The following is a 6,793-nucleotide window of genomic DNA, read 5'->3' as shown; positions in this document are numbered from 1 at the left end:
ATCTAATACTATATGTCATAGGTCAACTATATTTGGTGTATGGAAATATTTTATGATCTATATGTCAGTCATGCAGGTTTTATTTGACCTTGACCTGGTTTTCACGGTTCATTGCTCAGTGTTAAGTTTTTGTGTTTTGGTCTATTTTCTTAAACTATAAGCAATAGGTCAACTATATTTGTTGTATGGAAGCATTGTTAGCTGTACATGTCTGCGTGGCAAATGGTTCAACTGACCTTGACCTCATTTTCATGGTTCATGTTAAGTTTATGTAACAGTCGTAATAAAGCTTTATATTTAGGAGTATCAACATAATATCAATGATTAGTAAAGAAGGCGAGACATTTCAGTGTGTGCACTCTTGTCTATGTTCAGTGGACCGTGAAATTGGGGTAAAATCTCTAATTTGGCATTAAAATTAGAAAGATCATATCATAGGGAACATGTGTACCAAGTTTGAAGTCGATTGGACTTCAACTTCATCAAAAACTACCTCGACCAAAAACTTTAACCTGAAGCGGGACAGACGGACGAACGGACGAACGAACGAACGAACGGACGGACGGACGCACAGACCAGAAAACATAATGCCCCTCTACTATCGTAGGTGGGGCATAAAAAAAAATCAAATCAAAAAACGAAAAATCTAATATGTTCCTTATCTCAATGAAAGTAAGCTAGGCCTGCTTCTGACAGAACTACTGCTCCACTGGTACTAGGTTCAAATTCTAAACAAAATTCAGAAAAGACCTGCTCATTGTTGAAGGCCATAGGATGACCTATAGTTGTTAATTTCTTTGTCATTTGGTCTCTTGTGCAGAGTTGTCTCAGTGGCAATCATACCACATCTTCTGTTAATGCCCCACCTAGGGGTATTATATTTTTTGGGCTTTGCTTCTGTTTGTTTGTTTGTCCTTTCGTCTGTCAATCTCTCCCGCTTCCGATTTAAGTTTTTGGTCAAGGTAGTTTTAAATGAAGTTGACGTCTTGATATGATCTTTCTAATTTTAATGCCAAATCAAGAGTTTTGACCCCAATTTCACTGTCCACTGAACCTCAAAAATAATAGTTTTGATGTGGCATCTGTGTACTATGGACACATTTTTGTTTTTATTGAATGTTGAAGAAAAATAAGACTTAATAAATTTTGATATTGATAGTCAAACAGATTATTTTATCATTATTATCTAGAGAGAATTTATAGATTATTTATATGGCTTCTAATTAGAAAAAATTTTAATGCAATATTAAGTTTATATATATTTATTTATAAAGAATTGTTATTTAGCTCATTTAATTTTAGCATAATGATGTATTTTAATTGAAAAGCAGATTGTGTCTCACAAAATGTAATTAATTTTAGACTTTTAGTGGGATTTATATTAGCAATGATGGCTAGTGAGACGGCAAATTTAAAAGAAAAAAACCTAAATACATCCAGACTCTTAAAGGTCACATGTGTCTATTCAACATGTCAAGCTAGAAGTCATCCTGACTCTATAAAAGTTGTGAATAATTTAAACAAGAGTAATCTTAGATCAAACATTAACACCCTAAAACAGTAAGATATGATGTATAACAACTACTGTCCACATCAACTACTACTACTATGAGGCATACTATAAACCAATGTTGCAGTTTGATAAATATTAGAACATCATTAAAATATGGTACCATTATCCTGTACACATGTGGTGTTGGGCATATTATTCCTGCTTGAATATATATATTTTTTTGAGGTTGTGCAATTTTTATACTTATTACTTTTAGTTTAGAATTGATATGTTTATTAATTGAAAAAATAATGCAATACAAAAATATGTACTTTGTCAGCAAGATAAGTTTATTTGATCCAAATTTTCGGGTTTTTTTGTAGACACTTTTTTATAACATGATTGAAACAGATTGAAGCACAATTTTTCATGCCAACTTATATTTAAGGATGTAGTCATGTTAAATTAAAAAAAAATGGAATTTAAAATTAATGCTATAATTCAGAAGCACAAAAGTTACAGAAAAAATAAGCTATAAATATTGAGATTTTTGGTAAAAAGAAAATGGCGGGAAAAGACTCGCTCAGATTTTTACTTTGTAATTATTTTGTTCTCAAATTGTAAAGTAAAGAAATCTAAAATCTGCTTAAATTTTGCTAATGGCCTTGTATGAGCTATTGAAGTCTTCAATGAAAAGAAAAGAGGGTGATCCAGGAGAGATGTTTTACCCTGTATTATAGGTAAAAATCCTAGGAGTCTGACAAAAATTCTTTAACCTGAAATGACTACATCCTTAAAAGAGATTTAGGTCTGTGGAACATAGAAGTTATGATGGGTTATGGTTGTTTTTGAGATTCTGTTTTTTTATATTATTGTTACAGATATTGTTTTGTACTATTGTTGTATTTATACTTATTTGGTGCTTTACAAATAAAAACATCATTTGTATTTAGACTTATGTCTGATTATTTGATTGATTGTTGCTTATACCAGTGACAAAAATGTTCATTCATGTTCTGTACAAGAACTAACTTCTGTAGACTCCTTTCTAAGTTACATGATTATCTAAGGGGATTTCCATCTTATATTTCAGGAGTGAGTAGGAACATTTTAAATATATAGAAATAAATAACATGCATGATTGCAATTGCCAAACATGAAAAATCTATACAAAAAAAGGTTAAAAATTAATATCCAAATCCACACAATGTTGTGATATTTTTTTTTTTTAGAAAAATGAAATCAATACAGAAAAAAATCATAAAGGATATCATTATAAATTTTATATTTGGGCCTGATGCTCGTTTGGTCTAAAAAAAAAACCTCTTCAGTGATACTTGAATAAAGAAAATGTTAAAAAGGCGGCCAATAAATGCGAAATTGAAGAGCATGGAGGACTAACAATTTCTAAAGGTTTTGCCAAATACAGCTAAGGTAATCTATGGTTGCTCCCTTGCTGTCTTAAAGATTTGCCAGAGTAAAGTTCACTTGAAATGAACTATGCTACAAGGACTAGAGATAGAAAGTGTCATTTCATTTATAGGGATTATTAAGAGTGCATTTCTTTCTAACACAAACGATGTAAACGGCTAAGAGTGCACATGTTTTGATCATTTGTTTCTTACATACACTTTGACAAACTATGCACTTGGTAAAAATGCGTCTACAGCTGTTAGTACAAACGCTAAATTTGTTTCTAACTTCAACCTTGAATTTTAGTAGAATTGGAAACATTGGAACAATCTGCAAAAAGACAAACAATGCTGTGAAATGTTTATCCTAGTGTCCATCATAGCGTATTAGCGTAACAAAAATATATACAGAATGACTTGCAAAATCAATGCAATATTTTGAAGACTTTTGAAAAGGGACCCATGCTCTAACAGTATAAGCAAACAAATCCCGAAACACTAAGTAATAATCCTAATAATAGCCAACAAACCTTCATACATATGAAATAGAAAAAAAACGGTGCAAAGTCTTGAGATTTATTACGTATGTTGGTTGAAGGAACCACATTTAATTATAACCGCGTAATAAGTCTGTTTACCAACACCATGTGCATGCATTATTGGAAGTTCAAACAGGGTGAAAAAAACACTGATTAACCGATGTATTTGTTTCTAATTTTGTAGCGTGTAGCAAATGACAACAAACACCACACCAGGTTTACAAAATTTAGGTTAAGAAGAAATGCACTAATAGAAATGAACAAAGATAGATTATGTCTTGATGTGTTACTTCAGTAATTCTTTTAAGCAACTTTCCAATACTAGACAAATAATCTTATTCCACTTCCTAAAGCCACAATGTTTATGCATCATTTGTAAATTGGACCAAAGTCAGCGTATTTCTTGATACGATGTGCTCTCTTACTTCAAAACCTACTGAAAAAGAATTATTAGAAAAACAATTCAACTTATTTACAAGCAATACAGTCGGGTAAAGATCCAGGAGTTGTCAAAAGGGTCTCATTCTCTCTCCCCCCTTTACCCCTGTACCCCTATTTATGACATTTTTACCTATAATGTATTTTTTGTTTTGTTCAAACATTGTTGTCAATGTAATTTGACGCGACTGTAATACAAGTGAGAGGTTTAGCTAGTTAAAAATGGTTTAATCCACCATTTTCTACATAAGAAAATGCCTGTACCAAGTCAGGAATATGACAGTTGTTAACCATTCGTTTGATGGGTTTGAGCTTTTGATTTCGCCATTTGCTTAGGGACTTTCCTTTTTTGAATTTTCCTCGGTGTTCAGTGTTTTTGTGAATTTACTTTTCCCTTGAGTGAAGAGTGGGTTTGTTTCAGTACATTTGTTTGATTTGTACAGCCTATCTTCTCTTTGTCGTCTTAATTTGAATTCTGTTTCGGACACTGCTACTAGTGATTGCTGTGTATATGCCTCCACTCCATTTCAAAACATAAACTCTAGCATAACATGTCCATGAACCAATCTAAATGTATTGCAGATTTTGATCTAATTTGGATCTTGATACTGCTGGAAAGGAAACTTGCATTGCATACCCAGTGATAAATAAATAGTTGGAGTTTGCATTTGAATGTGGTCACACTTCATTTTGTGATGTCTATCTGCGCTTGAACATGCAAATAAATTATTTCGTTTACAATATATAATACGTTTTATTTTTTTTGCTCAATGAACACCATGAACCATGTCAGCTATAATTGACATCACTTCTCGTTCGTCTTTATAACTCTTAAAAAAAGATTTTCTCTTTAAAACCATGACCAACTTAAAATGATTGAAACTTGTTTTTTTTCCTTTTCTTCGTAATATATCGAAAACCATGAGTGGAAAAGAAAATCTGACAATAACAAAAACGTCCAAATCATCTAGAACATTATCAGATGTCTAAATGATCTTCATAACATATAAAGGCAACTGTAGTATACTGCTTTTCGAAACTCATAAATCGATAGAAAAAACAAATCTGGGAAACAAACTAAAACTGAGAGAAACACATCAAATATAAGAGGAGAACTACGACACAACAGAAACAAAACAATTAAATGTAACACACACAGAAACGAACTATAAAATAACAATGGCCATTTTCCTTATTTATACAATTATTGAATTTTGATGACGTTAATACAAAGTTTTATCACTCCAAGAGCTTGATACACCATTTTCATTAGTACTTTTTTATCCATCTCAAATTTCTAACATTTGCTACTCTTTTGTTATGTATCTGTATTGTATGGTCGTATGTGTTTTGTAGTTAAGTCGTGAGAGTTGCGTCCCTTTGTATGATAATGATGCATATTTGTCATGTGATGTTATCTGTCTCTTTGAAATAAACGTGCTATGGAAATAGATGTGCTTTTATTGCTCTTAAGCAAATGTAACTTTAGCGGCATGGGGAGGCAAGTATATGTCCCCCCATGTACGTAATATGGTGGAGGACTTCAAAACGACCCCTTTTTAAGTGTTTATTATGTGAGCTGTCCCCAAGATGAAGAACAAACTTTTTTAAAGTCTAGACCACGAGGTTGGCGGTGCCATTATTAAATTTTGACCACGTTGAAACCTTGGAATTTTCGTTTAGTGGAGTATAGCAGTATCATGCGGTTGACACTAGAAACAATTTTCGGATTTTGTGTGAAATTTGGATGTTTTTTTTTGGATTTAGCCAATATTCAGAATTTACAAATTTATGGGAGTTTTCGTCAACAAAAGAAAACGGTAAAATTCAAGGAACTGTTTTTAAACAACATTGTATACATGCATATTAATATCGAAAGTATTTCGCAATTGTTTATTATCCTTTGAACTTTGATTTTCATTTGGACTGTTGGACGCGATTGAAATTTCTACACAAACAATTAAATTTTAACCGCAATTTGGCGTTGGTCAGTCTGACATCAAGAAATACAGCTGTGTATGTTTATGTGTGCAGAAAACTGTAGCATGTGTCATGTGACGTCCCGGCCTATCATCTTAACAGTACTTCGAAAATAATTGCTTAGTAATTGGCTTTATCTTTACTAACTAATCAGCTTGACCTATATGTGTATTTAGGATTTAGCAGGGAAAATGTGTTGCAGTTTTGAACTATTTAAATTCTACTACAGACGGTACGTGTGAGATTTATCTCGTCGTACGCTACCCAGTTACAAGGAAAACACCGACTTTAATTATGAATTCATTTCAATTTTTGTCTGAAGGATTTTTTTATTATTATTAATACATATATATCTGTTAACAGTTGGACTGATTTGATAGCGGATTGTCAGTAGCGGTGAGATAATAGTCATAAATAAAACCTAGGTTGATATTGACATTTCTGGAGCTATTCATTTGTTTCATCTTTATTTTATTTTGTGAGTGTGATGTATGAGAGATTGAACACGTTAGAGAGGGAGAATAAGTCGTATTTTCTTTTGACTGCATATGTAACTTATGAAGTGTTTCTTTGATGTTATATTTACCATTTTTAAGAGTTAAAGGTCTCTGATGATTATCTATCAATTTGATGTATACAGCTACATTTATGACAATATTCTAGTATTTTCCATTTAGTAGATTGAGTAAATGTATCAAATGCATATTTTTTTTTTTATGTTGAATGAACGTAATGCGTGCATAAGGTCCTAAGGGGGAGATCGAGATGCCAGACGTTCGGATTTTTCTGCATTGTTTATACTGGTGTGTATGGATGCTAGATGTGAGAACTGGTCAGCCACGAATATTTCAGTTATTATAAATGTATTTACATGAATATTTGGAAACTGATTTTAGTCTTATACGGAAGTGATTATGAAGTTTGAATTTATA

Source organism: Mytilus galloprovincialis, chromosome 9 (assembly GCF_965363235.1).
Source record: "Mytilus galloprovincialis chromosome 9, xbMytGall1.hap1.1, whole genome shotgun sequence".
NCBI lineage: Eukaryota > Metazoa > Mollusca > Bivalvia > Mytilida > Mytilidae > Mytilus > Mytilus galloprovincialis.
The sequence above is the reverse complement of the archived record's forward strand: the minus strand, read 5'-3'. Positions refer to the sequence as shown.